This window comes from Schistocerca nitens, chromosome 1 (assembly GCF_023898315.1).
Source record: "Schistocerca nitens isolate TAMUIC-IGC-003100 chromosome 1, iqSchNite1.1, whole genome shotgun sequence".
Classification (NCBI taxonomy): domain Eukaryota; kingdom Metazoa; phylum Arthropoda; class Insecta; order Orthoptera; family Acrididae; genus Schistocerca; species Schistocerca nitens.
In genome coordinates, this window is record NC_064614.1 from 477,978,858 (window position 1) to 477,994,736 (window position 15,879).

The 15,879-nt window shown below is 44.3% G+C and overlaps 1 protein-coding gene across 6 annotated transcripts in view; it reads right to left on the bottom strand.

Annotated features, from left to right (window-relative positions):
- Positions 1–15,879, bottom strand: part of LOC126252056 (glutamate-gated chloride channel) — a 712,398-nt gene that overhangs the window by 350,238 nt on the left and 346,281 nt on the right. The window contains exon 1 of one of the 6 annotated variants that reach the window (XM_049952901.1): positions 8,234–8,349. The exons of the other annotated variants lie outside the window; for them this stretch is intronic. The gene's annotated coding sequence lies outside the window, so the exon portion shown is untranslated. Of the gene's footprint in view, positions 1–8,233; positions 8,350–15,879 lie in introns of those variants that run through there. 6 annotated transcript variants of the gene reach the window in all.

Consider the following 15,879-nt stretch of genomic DNA (forward strand, 5'->3'; position numbering starts at 1 on the left):
CGAGGAGCACCAGGACGGGTTTACCGAACTCCCCTGTCCGCCCCGATAGCTGAGGGGTCAGCGTGACGGATTGCCGTCCTACGGGCCCGAGTTCGATTCCCGACTGGGTCGGGCATTTTCTCCGCTCAGGAACTGGGTGTTGTGTTGTCTTCATCATCATTTCATCCCCCTCCGGTGCACACGTCGCCCAATGTGGCGTCGAATATAATAAGACCTGCACCAAGGCGGCCGAACCTGCCCCGCAAGGGGCCTCCCGGCCAATGACGCCAAACGCTCATTTCCAGTTCCGCACTCCCCTGGCCACCAAACTCCCCGAATTTGAACCCAATCGAGAACCTGTGGGACCACCAGGACCGGTTTGTTCGCGCCATGGATTCTCAACTGAGAAACCTAGCTCAGCTGGCCACGACACGGCATGGCTCCACACCCTTGTCGGTACCTTGTAGAACTTCGTTGACTCTCTTGTAGCACGTCCGCGCTGCTGAAGGTGGTTATTCACTCTTTTGACAGGTGGTTAAATTAATGTGCCTCAACTATGTAACTTAAAGTTACATGAAACTGATTTTATTCGTTAGACACATTGTAATCTGATGTAGAACTAGCTTGGCGCCATGGGAATGAAGTCTCAAGCCGCTAGAATAAAGGTAGCAGCCTCAGCGTCATGGGGGCAATTGGGCAGAAGTGATGAGAACTTGACACAAAATCGACGGCTGTAGCAAGCAGACGCTTTGACTTCCACAAATGTGTGTATGTTTGCAAAATGACGCTGTTCTGGTTTTGCCTATCGTGAAGGTGACAACACTGATGCTGCGAGATAGTTCAGAGTATTATTGCTGTTTGTATTTTGAGAGTGAGGTAAACAAAAATTGCTGAACGCTTTCATTTGTTCTTTTTAAAAGTTAAAAAACATCTCTATTAAAATATAATGGAATCGCGGATCTGCAACCCTGGAAAACCGACGAACACAAGATAAGTATTCGCTCAGGAGTTGTGGATTTGGGTTTCCACCTAACTAGTGGGAGGCTAGAATTAATGTCCTTTAAAATAAAGTATAAATCGATCTCGCACTGCAGGTGCTGTCTAAATAAGAAGGCATTCATTATGATCTACAAAACAAATAAGTATGCTGTGATTAATGAAAATTGCGTAAGAACGCAATGTGAACCTGGGTTTTCTGCTTTTCGATAGCAGTTGCCTTATCCAGTTGAGTTCCTGAGTACGCTTTTAGTATGTCGTTGTTAGATGTTTCTACCAAGAACATTCAAGTTGTAAGGCTTCCGTCTTTTTTTTCACAAAATTTCAAACTTCTGAAATTTCTCAAAGTAATCTTTGTGCACCCGTATTAACTTTTCACGACGATAATGCTATGATTTCATGTCCACTGCAAACGCTTCTTTAGAAGTGTATTTTGATCATTGCTACATCGTTGGTGCCTTATCGGCACGACTGGAGAATGTGTGACCACAAAGTGCGTCTTCCATCATTGGAAAGACGGCCCTGATGCCCTAGTGGTAAACTGTGTCCTGCAAAAAGGAAGGCCGTGAGATCGAATCCTGCTCGGTTCACGAAAATATTTCAGTTTGCGTTTACCTACCCTTCACCTCCCAAGTATACGAAGATTCGCTAAGAATGGCAAATGGTTCGGGTTCCACTTTAAAGTGAGTGTCGGTCCCCGGATATTATTACTGGATTAGGTTAGGGGTGGGAAAGCCGCCATGTTGGCGGCCAACTGAAAAACCTGCTCTAGGCCATTCAGCCAAGTGGAATAATGACAAATCATTGGAAATAATGAAAAGTCGCTATGGGCCAGGTCATGTGAGTGAGCTGCATGCTAAATCACTTCAGACTTGGTCTCGGGAAGACGCCAGACGCGCTGGTGCATTGTCTTTGTGAAGGAACACATGTGCAACTCTTTCCGGCCGTTTGCGCCATAATGATGGAGACAGTTTGTCTTTCAGAACACCTTGGATGCTAGCACCTGTTTCCATAGTGTCTTCGGAGCGTAAGGCGTAAGGATTATGCAAACGCTGTCCCTAAACAGGGCCGCCACCATTTTCTCCATCATTGGCGTATTTGGTGGCGGTTAGTCTGTGTGCTTCCATTTAGCTGATTGCATCTTCATTTCAAGATTGAACGATGGCATCTAGGTAAAATCCATTGTTACAACTACCGAAAAGAAAGACCCATTCATGCCGTCATCATGTGTCAACACAACATACATGTTGGCGAACTGCATTCTTGTGCCGGCCGAGGTGGCGGAGCGGTTCTGGGTGCTACAGTCTGGAACCGCGCGACTGCTACGGTCGCAGGTTCGAATCCTGCTTCGGGCATGGATGTGTGTGATGTCCTTAGGTTAGTTAGGTTTAAGTAGTTCTGAGTTCTAGGGGACTGATGACATGAGATGTTAAGTCCCATAGTGCTCAGAGCCTCGGAACAGCTCCAAAGACAGCATTACTGAAATGAGACAGTCGCCTAAAAATGACACTCATAATCTGCTTCTGACGCAGTACTGGATAATGCAGTCGGCAGTGACTCTATGACAATCATTTACCAACACGACAACGTGAAGTCTTGGCGTCACCTTCCTAATATATTGCCCGCCACCAGGTGCCCCAGAGAATAGAAGCAGTCCACGCAAGTAAGAAAAACAAACATGTCACGGAAACTGGTGACAGTCTTCAAACATCCTCTTGCTTGCCTGCCACTGACAACATTTCAAGCGGGGTAGTCGGTGTACAGAAACAGTAGGCAAGTGACAGTCGCAATGTAAATACAGACCAGCTGAAAGTATAGCCACCTCGTTTGCATGCCCGTGAAGTCACAGCGAGATACTAGAACATGGCGTCAGTATGTTCACCCTGTCGCTCTCACCTGTAAAGCAAGGAATCACCAGCACACACTTACAAGAGGGTAACCCAACGTAAACAACACCAAAATCGATTTTGAATATAACATGTAAAACTAAAGTTAATAAAAGTCACGAATCCTACACTGCGAAAGACGCTTAAATGAAGTGCTCTGGGGATTTACAAATAAGCGGGTTGCATGCACAAGCTAATTAAGCAAATCACATTCGAGTCTGACGCCGACGTTATCCTATTACAAGATGTGACACAAACAAACTTAAATGTACCTGGGTTTCTAACAGTCGTGAACTTCGCACTCGAAGGAGACACACGTACGGCTATCCTTGTGGGTGGAAGTATCCTAGTCAAAGATATAGGGCAGCCATAATCAGGGAGATGAACTGCGTGCAAAATTTACAATCTCACTCGTCTAAACTACTGTAAAAAATTACGCGACGTTGTGAAGAATTTGAGGTTCCAGGAGGCGCGAGAATTAAAGCACCCCACATTTGTGAAATGTACTTTTCTGCATTTGACTTCTGCCAACCGAACTGATACAAGGTACATAACAGAAAACATTCTTCAGTCAGCCCCGCTGCATTTTCAGATCACTGTGCGTCATATGTAAAGTTAAACCTAGATAAACAGCCCACAGAAAGGCACAGAGGCCACTGGAAGTTAAACGGTTCTCATTTAGATGCCATAGACTGACGCTGTCAGAAGAACATGGAACAACTGCCTACGTACACCCGGCAATTTCACGTCATAAGCAGACTGGTGGACCAACCTTGCTAAAAGACGCTTAAGAACATGTCTAACAACACACGGAAGAAATAAAAAAGTCTTTAAACTTTCTATCAGGTTAAATCTGTGTGCTGGTACTGTACTCGAACAAGAGACTACTGCCTATTCGCGGGAATGTGCTTTACCGACAGAGCTACCCGTGCACGACTCGCGAACCCGTCCTCACAGCTTTACTTCCGTCAGCATCTCATCTCCCATCTTCAAAACATAACAGTAGTTCCCCCGCGTAATTTGCAAGACTAACACTCCGGGAAGAAGTGATAATACGTAGACATGTCTTAGCCACAACCTGGGGAATGTACTCAGAACGAATTTTTCGCTCTGCAGCGGAATGTGTGCTAATATGAAATTTCCCGGCAGATTAAAATTGTATGCCGGATCGGAATTCGAATTAGGGAGGATAGGAGATGGTGTACTGGTGGAAGTAAAGTAGTGAGAAAGGGCCGTGTTCGGGTAGCGCAATCCGTAGTGCCCGCGAAAGGCAAAGGTCTCTGGTTCGTGTTCTGCACCGGTATACTGTTTTTATCTACCAGGAAGTTTCATATCAGCACACATTCCGCTGAAGAGTGAACATTGCATTCTGGAACCACGGAATTTTACTTCACTAACCTTAAGGGCCGGCCGGAGTGGCCGAGCGGTTCTAGGCGCTCCAGTCTGGAACCGCACGACCGCTACGGTCGCAGGTTCGAATCCTGCCTCGAGCATGGATGTGTGTGATGTCCTTAGGTTAGTTAGGTTTAAGTAGTTCTAAGTTCTAGGGGACTTATGACCTGAGATGTTAAGTCCCATAGTGCTCAGAGCCATTTTTATCCTTAAGGAATTGTACAAAAAACCCAACCTTACAAATGAGCACACGTAACGGATAATGGGAGTTAAAGCCAGAGCTCATAACCATCAAAAGGTAACAGTTAGAAGGCCTGAAGATAAAATCCAAAGCAAGATCCATAGCAGAAGCCGAGACAGCGTGCATGTATCACATCAACAAATATCAAACCTACTTTTACTACAGTTTTAAGTGAATTAATTCGTGGCTGGATTGTACCCAACTAGATGGAAAAGGGCAAAATTGTTCTGTCCCTAAGTTGATAGTTTTGGAAAAAGGAGCCGAACATAAACATTACAGCGGGTATACTATGTGGGGTTTTCAGTTTAAATTTTCATTTGTATGATCACTTATGACTCTCACCACGTACAAGGCAGTGGCCGAAGGTTTTCAGTTAACGACCGAGAGCAGCGGCGTTTGCGTAGATTTGTCGGTGCCAACAGACAAGCAACACCGAAATCAAATACGACAAACGTATACGTTAAGACAGTGCGGCGAAATTTGGCATTAATGGGCTATAGCAGCAGACGAATGATACGAGTGCCTTTGCTAACAGCACGACTTCACCTGCAGCGCCTTTCCTGGGTTCATGACCACATCACTTGCACCCTATACGACTGGAAAACTGGGGCCTGATCAGGTGAGTCACAAGTTCTGCTGATGGTAGGGTTCGAGTGTGGCGCAGACCACACGAAGCCAAGCATCCAAGCTGTGAACAAGCCGATGGTGGCTCCATGTATGTTTGGGCAGTGTTTACATGGAATGGACTGGGTCCTCTGGATTTTTGGGTACTTGGACACCATTTAAAGCCATTCATGGACGTCATATTCTCAAACAACATTGGAATTTTTATGGATGACAATGCGCTATGCTGCCGGGCAGCAGTTGTTCGCGATTGGTTTGAAGAACGTTCTGGACAATTCGAACGAATAAGTTGGCCACTCATATCGCGCGGCATGAATCCCATCGAACATTTATGGGACATAACTGAGAGGTCAGGCCGCTGTGGCCGGGCGGTTCTAGGCACTTCAGTCCGGAACTGCGCTGCTGCCACGGTCGCAGGTTCGAATCCTGCCTCGGGCATGGATGTGTGTGATGTCCTTAGTTTAGTTAGGTTTAAGTAGTTCTAAGTCCAGGGGACTGATGACCTCAGATATTAAGTCCCAGTGCTTAGAGCCATTTGAACTGATAGGTCAGTTCATGTACAAAGTCCTGCACCAGCAATACCTTGACAATTATGGATGACTAGATAATCAGCATGGGTAAGTATTTCTGTAGGGGGCTTCCAACTACTTGTTGAGCCCATGCCACGTCGGGCTGCTGCACTACGCCGGGCCAAAGGAGGCCCGACATGGTATTAGGAGGTGTCCCATGACCTTTGTCACCTCAGTGTACATTACACTAGTGGCTCATGAGTTACATAACGAAATTGGATACGAAAAACAATCCGAAGTAACGTTGGCGACGCAGTTGGCAGACGTCGACGTCCTTCTGAATCCTAACTCTGTATTTCCTAACACGTATTCTTTCTTCATAGATCACAGTTTGGGGTCCCGCGCAACACCCTATGTGTTGTCGGCTATCCTTCCACACACCATGTATAAAAACTATGAAAGCTGGGGCGATCATTCCTGTCGTTTCTTGCCATTAAGTAGATCTTAAGCTCTTGCAGGCTGGTTAATTCCAACGCTTCATTCATCCTTTTTATTAACAGTTCCGTTCATGAATGACGCACTATTTTTAACTATATGTCTACGTTAGCAATAGATCGTTAAAACATCCGTATACCGGTATTTCATGGAAGCAGCGAAAAACGAGTATCTGTATTCAGCATAACGACCCGGAAACATAATGTAGTGGTTGCGAAACAGGACTAAACAAGAGTTGGGTGAGAAGGTGTTCAAATCAAAGCCCAGCGACCAAGATTTAGGTTTTTTGTGGTTTCCAGGGGCGTAACGAGGCTGGGACAACCGCGGCCTCATCTCGGGGCCCTCGAAGATACGCCGAAAGAAAGAAACTAAAAAGACAAGGAAAAATTGAAGAATAAACATTGATAAGCTATACTCAATCAGTCAAGTGAAGTCTGTCGCTGTATTAAAATAATCAAACTTGGTTTTCGAAATTAGTTGTGGGAATCATTAGTCACCATTAGTCAACGTTAGCTAGCAGATGACACTGTGCTCTGTGTGTCTTTGTACTCGTAAGGGAAAGGAGACGTAATACGGTGAATTAAAGATCACAGAAATGTTATGTTTAATTGAATCTGGAATGACTTAAATTTGTTGATACGTTCAACTTATATTGAAGGCTAAAATTAGTAGCGGCAGAAAACAAATCAATATCAGTGCGGGATCACACTTTTTCGGCTTCCATCGAAACAGCTACTCCCGTGAGCCGCTGCTCCGAGAGCACCCTGTCCTTCTTGTGTCAGGTCTGGCGTCACACAATGGTGGTGAGCAGATGATATTGCTACAAATAACTTATCACGGAACAATGACGACTATAGTATGAGCCACATTGCGGAAAATAGCATTTGATCACCAATGTTGGCAGCGTCCGCTCTCGACTCAGTTCTAGGGAGACAACAAGGCAGTAAAATGTGGGCGCGCTGTACTGACACTGACGATACGAACTGCACTGGCACTAAGATAAAAGATGAACCATCTTATTTTATTATGTGTAAGCAGAAATAACAACTTCATATCGCATTTAATTCTGTTAATGAGACACCTATGATTAAAAGGCAAATTAGTTTTTTTTATGAAATTACAGTTAAATTATTAAAATTTGTCTATAATAGTTCGGAATTATTATAGAAATGGGTAATTATCAAGAATGATTGCCTATCGAACGCGTGGGCTCCTGACGATATATATCGAACGTGCGACTCGATGTCGGCCATACGATTCTGGTGCTGCGAGTTACAAATATTCACTAGAGCAACGACAAAAGACGAACGTTCATTAAGTTATAGTTAATAACAAATGAAAGTACGAGTAGTAACTTTATTTACTTTACTCGTCAGCACGTCTTATTCGTGCACGATTGCTCGTGTTGTGTAAGCTGCCAGCAGCAATTCTTTTTCCCATAATCTGGGTACACTCTTCCAATGTCAGTCAGAGGTAGCAGGAGAGTATCAGCAAGGTCAATTTTTCCAGGCAACCTCAAGTTGTAGAAATATAGATATCGGAAGACGCTATATAAACTAGGAATTAGATTTCCTCATGTGGGGCTCTTGGCACTCGAAACTGCAACGCTTTCGCTTATTGCTATTCACACCGAAAATGATAAAATATGTTCGCCTGGCAATGCCCTACACGTTTACCTTAATTCGCGCCACCATAATCCTATGGTCGACATCGAGTCGCACGTTCGACATATATCGTTAGGAGCCCACGCGTTCTATAGCCAATCATTCTTGGAAATTACCTAGAAATGTATTATGTCTTATGCTATGTGAGTGAAAAACGTGTTTCAAGTCACCACAGTGATACACTATACTTGTCGAAAAATATCTGAACGAGCGAAGATATATGACACGGAAAGTTCGTAGGAGAACTAAGACAAACCTTGATAAACAGTCTGACTCACTAATTTGCAAAATCAATATAAAATTAATGTATCATAAAGTCAAAGATAACTATGGTCATTAAATATACATGCCTGTGAGAATTTATATTATACGTCCACAGAAAGGTGTAATATATTTACGCATGTATTTCGGTGCCACGGATTGGAGGAACACAGATATCTGGCTTACCTTTTGACTGCTGCCGCTGCTCTGCGCGTTAACTGCACCTCACGGTTTCTTAAGAGTTTACTGGCTGGAGCGGATGCACACACGTCGCTCGCCAGTCTTCTCGTCACAGACTGTTGCTCAGCAACGGTGTGACTTGCTGCAGAGAGTACTGTATTGTTGAGAACTGCGTCGCTTCGCGATACACATTCGGTCTAGAGCAGGGCCGGCCACGGCGTGCCAAACTTCACACGTGGAGTGTTTGAGGGGCGGGGGCGTGCCAAGACCCGTCCTGTCTCGGCTCTGTTCGGTCCTTCTCGGAAGCAGCCGAAGCAGCGCGGCATTGCCTGTAGTATTGCGCTGTGGCAGTTTCGGTTCGGCGTAATCGTCGAATCAGCGCTGTTTCCCCTTGACTATTTTTTTTTATTGTGGTATGAAGGTCGCTGACAGATCTGGAGGCTGTTTGCGCAAAAAAGGCTATCTAGTGATCACACGCCTTTAAAAGTGAATGGGAATGATAGAAGAAGGGGATGAGAATTTTCGGTTTACGTTATGCAGTCTCATAAGCTACAGGTACTGTAAATATGCTGTGAAATAACGCTACAGTTCTACCTAGAAAGAATATAAAGAAATAGTTGGCAATGAAACAACCAAAATTTACAACGATACCCAGACAAGATTCATTGTTCTCTACATCTAGAAGCACTTTGTGCTAAATTTGGAGACGTGGATGATGTAAAGAAACTGGTGGTACGAATAGCAAATTTTCTGAAGTCGCGCCGACTTTTGTGCCCGAGCGGTTCTAGCCGCTTCAGTCTGGAACCGCACGACCGCTACGGTCACAGGTTCGAATCCTGCGTCGGACATGGATGTGTGTGATGTCCTTAGGTTAGTTAGGTTTAAGTAGTTCTAAGTTCTAGGGGACTGATAACCTCAGATGTTAAGCCCCATAGTTCTCAGAGCCATTTGAACCATTTTCCAAGTCGCACAGCATTATTCCCCTGTCAGATGCAACCGTTTTTGGTGGAACTGAAAGAAGAGTATGGTGACATTACATATTACTGAAAAGTACGTTGGCTCAGTCAAGAGGGGCATCTGGAACAATTTTTCGATTTGAAACTCGGTATTATTGAATTCATGAAGGAAAAAGGAGTTCAGGAGCGAAAATAACAACTTCCGCTATGGAATGCAGACCACGTATTTTAAGTGGACTTGACTGCACACTGCCGACAGTAGTACATTGTAAGAAAAGAAACAACATGTTTCTGATTTGTTGAGAATGCATTTAAAGAGAAAAAAAAATGGTTCAAATGGCTCTGAGTACTATGGGACTTAACATCTCAGGTCATCAGTCCCCTAGAACTTAGAACTACTTAAACCTAACTAACCTAAGGACATCACACACATCCACGCCCGAGGCAGGATTCGAACCTGCGACCGTAGCGGTCACGCGGTTCCAGACTGAAGCGCCTAGAACCGCTCGGCCACCAGAGGCCGGCGTTTAAAGAGAAAATCGCGTTGAAAAACGGGCAAATTCTGACAAACACAGTCCAATTCCCTAATCTCACTGGCGTTTAAGAAAACGTTTAAGGAATTGATTGTGGCCTTGAAAGAATTACAGGTTTAGTTTCCGACACGTTTCGAGAACACTGCCAATTTTGCATCTGTTTTCGAGACCGTTTGCCACTTCAGTTGGAAGCTGCCCTGTGCACGTGCAGAGGTAACTCACTGATCTGAAGGTAATTCTTGTTTTAAAGGCAAATCCCTGTCCAGTGCGGAAATCTGAAATTTTCTGCGTCCGTGCGTGTGCTGAAAGTTCGTACCGATAAAAATTACATGTCTTCAGTGCGCCAAAAATAATTACATAATACAAAAATTTGTTTTGTTTTTTATCTATGTTGTCAGGAAACGTGAAATATAAAACCAAATCTTACACCGAATGTATTGTCATTACAGACTGAGTGCAAACACGGGTAGAGTAAGTAGGGGTAAGGAAATTGGCCATATCCTTCTCCAAGGAACCATCCCGGCATTTGCCTCAAGCGACTTGGAGAGAAATCAAGGAAAATCTCAACCTAGATGGGTGGACAAGGATTTTAAGATGCGCCAAGCCGCTCCCGCACTATGACACTTCACATTTTTAATAAGCAAATCAAATTAACCATCAATTAATATCATGTTTAGACCGATCAATCTTATTTAATTCTACTTATGAGGTTAACGCCAGTGATTTTAGAGGAAATACCACATTTTAATCTTGTTCTATGTTTTATAATCGGGTTTCTGTGCGTGTAATGGTACATTTTTCGCCAGATGTTTTGGAAAAGCCAGCGGTTAGACAGAACAGGGGACGTCAGCCAAGATGCCCCGCTGTGTTACTCTCTGGGGACAAGGGGTGACTAATGAAGAACTCACAAGAAGTGTTGACCCCAGCCAGACGTGGTAGGTATGCAGCTGGCGCATATTGTTTTTTTTTTCTCGACATCGTTCTGGTGTCCGAAGAACACTGTTTCCTCATGCTTCAGAAAACAGTACACAATGCGAGAGTCCAGCAGAACGTTAAGAACGATGACCAAAGGACATTCGCTCTGGCAAATAAATGGCGATTTTACAGCTAAGTCCTTCCGTCAAAGTACCTTCTGCTGAGGGCGTCACACCTCGCCCAGTGAGCCCTCAGAGGACTGGCGGAAGGTGGACCCATTTTAATAGATAGCTATATGCCTGCTTCTCCCGAAAAGAGCCAAAGTGTTGATATCCATTTCCTGTGGTTTTCACTGCTTGGTAAAGGGTAATAAACATACGCCAAGGCCAGAGGGATGCGAGATTTCCTTTCCTCCCACAGACAAGGAAGAAACGCACTGCGCAGTGGGTGTTCTTAGAAACAGCTATAGTAGGAGGACAGGAGCCGTTTTCTGAATTTATGTAGGTGAAAACATCTTGTATTGGTGGAATAAAGAAAAAAGACTATGAGGTAGGCTTGCGAGCTCAAAATTCTCTTAACAGTGCAGGCGAAAAGCCGGCCTATTCATGAACGATTTTTACACCGCCTCTCGGGGAGAAAAACAGTAACGTAAAAATTCCGCCATTGTTTGGAGCTTTGGGAATTTTTTCTCGTCGGTGTCAGCAGAGCAGGCACAAGACAAACTCCACTTAGCAGCACAGAGACGAAGAAGATACATTGCTGGGTAGACGATGGTTTAGCATGAGCGAAGTTAGGAATTTTCCAGCATTACAGTAAATTCACGTATGCTCTCCTAAAGCCACGCAGACAGGTATATTTGCATGTTTAACTTCATTTCTCTTTCCGGTACGATCGCAGTCACGTTGCACACATGGGCTATGTTGTGCTGAATTAAGGCGCTAGAAAGTTGATTACCACTGACTCTATTACCTTGCCAGATAACCTTGCCAAACTTAGACGTACACCCGACAACTCCTGGAATGAATTAAATAAACAGTTCTTTACGAACCTCGCCGGCCGGTGTGGCCGTGCGGTTCTAGGCGCTACGGTCGCAGGTTCAAATCCTGCCTCGGGCATGGATGTGTGTGATGTCCTTAGGTTAGTTAGGTTTAAGTAGTTCTAAGTTCTAGGGGACTGATGACCTGAGATGTTAAGTCCCATAGTGCTCAGAGCCATTTGAACCATTTTTTTATGAACCTCACCAGATGAAATTTTAATATTTTAGCCTTTCTCTTTTTGAAAAGCTATGGCGTGTCTTCTATAGTCCACCCTCCTTAATGATGGAAAGTCAAACACTTTACTGCTCAAAATAGCTAGAGCAAAGGGGTACATACATTTTCAAGTAGTTTCTGGCCTCTCCTTCACTGGCGAAAAAATTCAAAGCACCATAGCAATATAGTAATTCTTTAACAATTTCATCAATTTGTGCGACTCATGTTAAACAGGTGTCAGTAGTTCAAAAATACACTTTTCGCAAAGCTTCGTGTACGGCACTGAGAGAAGCGCCAGACAAGAGCTGCCTGAAACTGGAAACTGGCACGGCACGTACCGCGTCATAACACACGATTAATGGCCAATAGCTGTGCTAATATCCGCTCCGGCAGTAAGCTATTTGTGTGTCATGGCATGTTGGTTCACTAATGTCATAACCTAACGTGATGGGCAATGCGCTCATAAAGTGTAGCAGCAATTCACGTACAGCGTTCATCTACTGTTGCTCTGGCATTTAGGATATCTAAAAGTTCTGTAGGCCGTAAAATGATATTAAATCGTTACCAAACTAACATCAAAATGGAAAATTATATGCAAGTAGAGAACTTTAAGTTTATCGGTTACTATATTAACTATTGGTCTGTTAACTCACAACCATTGCGTATTTGCGAGAAAATTCTCCATAAAAATGCAGAACATGTTGGTATAGAGCACACGTTGGCACATCTTAGTTAAAACATGATTTTCGATTTTGTTTATTTGTTGGAATCAAAGCATTTATTGCATAGGATTATCAAATATTACGACAAAGATTTGTTACGAATAGATAATTTTGAATACTTTTCAGAGCATTAAAGATAGCATTACTTGCAATTTTTATTGAAACCTTTGTTCTTTGCTGAAAATTAATTTTAAAAATCTGAAAATATGAAACATTTCGCTTCTTCTTTAAAGTTACAGTTACAACGCCGTAGCCGGCCGCGGTGGTCTCGCGGTTCTAGGCGCTCAGTCCGGAACCGCGCGACTGCTGCGGTCGCAGGTTCGAATCCTGCCTCGGGCATGGATGTGTGTGATGTCCTTAGGTTAGTTAGGTTTAAGTAGTTCTGAGTTCTAGGGGACTGATGACCACAGATGTTAAGTCCCATAGTGCTCAGAGCCATTTACAACGCCGTACTTTCTGAACAAATATCTTCTCAGTCGTTTTTTTTTTTTCCTAGTATACGTCGCACATGCAAAACTATTAACTCAAAGACGTTTTCTTACTGGCATTCTTCACCTGAGTAGCTCTTCCTGGAAGTTTGACTTGTGACTAGTTTACATCAGAGTAATCTACAGATACGAGGTGTGGCTAGAAAAAAACCGGAATAGTACTGGCGAAACAATAAAACGAATGCAATAAGGCTGAAAGTCGCGTGGCCTGTCACGTGACTCTCGCTCCGCCTACTGCTCGAGTTTCATCTGCCTCCTGCACTCAGTCTGCCCGTGGCGTCTGTTTTAAGTAGTTGACGTTTTGTCTGTGCGTCGGAAAATGTTGAGTGTACAGAAAGAACAGCGTGTTAACATCAAATTTTGTTTCAAACTAGGAAAATCTGCAAGTGAAACGTTTGTAATGTTACAACAAGTGTACGGCGATGATTGTTTATCGCGAACACAAGTGTTTGATTGGTTTAAACGATTTAAAGATGGCCGCGAAAACACCAGTGATGACACTCGCACTGGCAGACCATTGTCAGCAAAAACTGATGCAAACATTGAAAAAATCGGTAAACTTGTTCGACAAGATCGCCGTTTAACAATCAGAGCAGTGTCTGAGTTAACAGGAGTTGACAAGGACAGTGTCGAACAAGTTTACCGATTTTTTCAATGTTTGCATCAGTTTTTGCTGACAATGGTCTGCCAGTGCGAGTGTCATCACTGGTGTCTTCGCGGCCATCTTTAAATCGTTTAAACCACTCAAACACTTGTGTTCGCGATAAACAATCATCGCCGTACACTTGTTGTAACATTACAAACGTTTCACTTGCAGATTTTCCTAGTTTGAAACAAAATTTGATGTTAACCCGCTGTTCTTTCTGTACACTCAACATTTTCCGACGCACAGACAAAACGTCAACTACTTAAAACAGACGCCACGGGCAGACTGAGTGCAGGAGGCAGATGAAACTCGAGCAGTAGGCGGAGCGAGAGTCACGTGACAGGCCACGCGACTTTCAGCCTTATTGCATTCGTTTTATTGTTTCACCAGTACTAGTCCGGTTTTTTTCTAGCCACACGTCGTATAGCTGGGAGTGTAAGAATTTTGAAAAGGGATGACTGTTCTGTTGAAACCCCCACCAAAAATCAGGACCCAAGTTACTGTCTTAGTTGGCGATATCCAAAGGGGTGCTGATACCGAGGCCCAGGAGTGTATTTTCTGACTCCGGGGAAGCATTCGTTACAGTTCCTCACTGCTGAAGTAAGCCTCCTTCGGAGTTTCGTAACATGTGTGCTATTGCATTAAATACGAGCAAACAGAACTAAATACGTTCCTCTCTTGATATAAAGTGTCGCCAGAAGAGTAAGTAGAGTTCGGTCTACTAAAGGAATATATAGGCTACAAAAATGAACAGGTTGATAAGCTTTGTATTCTGTGCTATCGAAGGTATCCGGACACCTGGCTGAAAATAACTTACAAGTTCGTGGCGCCCTATATCGATAATCTGGAATTCAATATGGTGTTGGCCCTCCCTTTACCTTGATAACAGCTTCCACGCTCACAGGCATACATTCAATCAGGTGCTGGAAGGTTTCTTGGGGAATGGCAGCCCATTCTTCACGGAGTGCTGCTCTGAGGAGAGGTATCGATGTCGGCCGGTGAGGCCTGGCACGAAATCGGCGTCCAAAACATCACAGATGTGTTCTATAGGATACAGGTCAGGACTCTGTGCAGGCCAGTCCATTACAGGGATGCCATTGTCGTGTAACCACTCCGCCACAGGCCGTGTATTATGAACAGGTGCTCCATCGTATTGAAAGATGTAATCGCCATCCCCGAATTACTCTTCAACAGTGGGAAGCAAGAAGGTGCTTGAAACATCGATGTAGGCCTGTGCTGTGATAGTGCCACGCAAAACAACAAATGGTGCAAGCCCCCTCCACGAAAAACGCGACCACACCCTAACACAACCACCTCCGAATTCTACTTTTGGCACTACACACGCTGGCAGATGACGTTCACCGGGAATTCGCCATACCCACACCCTGCCATCGGATCGCTACATTGTCTACCGTGATTCGTCACTCCATACAACGTTTTTGCACTGTTCAATCGTTCAATTTTGACGCTCCTTACACCAATCGAGGCGTCGTCTGGCATTTACCGGCGTGATGTGTGGCTTATGAGCAACCGCTCGACCATGAAATCCAAGTTTTCTATCCTCCCGCCTAACTGTCATAGTACTTGCAGTGGATCCTGAAGCTGTTTGTAATTCCTGTGTGATGATCTGGATAGATGTCTGCCTATTACACATTAAGACCCTCTTCAACTGTCGGCGGTCTGTGTCAGTCAACAGACGAGGTGGCCTGTAAGCTTTTGTGCTGCGCATGTCCCTTCACGTTTCCAGTTCACTATCACATCGGAAACTGTGGACCTATGGATGTTTAGGAGTGTGAAAATCTCGCGTACAGACGTATGTCACATGTGACACCCAATCACCTGACCACGTTCGAAGTCCGTGAGTTCTGCGGAGCGCCCCATTCTGCCCTCTCACGATGTCTAATGACTACTGAGGTCGCTGATATGGAGTACCTGGCAACAGGTGGCAGCACAATGCATCTAATAGGAAAAACGTATGTTTTTGGGAATGTCCGGATACATTTGATCACATAGTGATTTCTCCGCAGCTATCAACGTATCCGATTTTTTTCAGGGAAGTAAGGCCATTGGAAAATTGCTTACTGAACGTAGACAGACTTATAGACGAGCAGTGCTTCGAAAAAAAAAGAAAGAAAACTATCA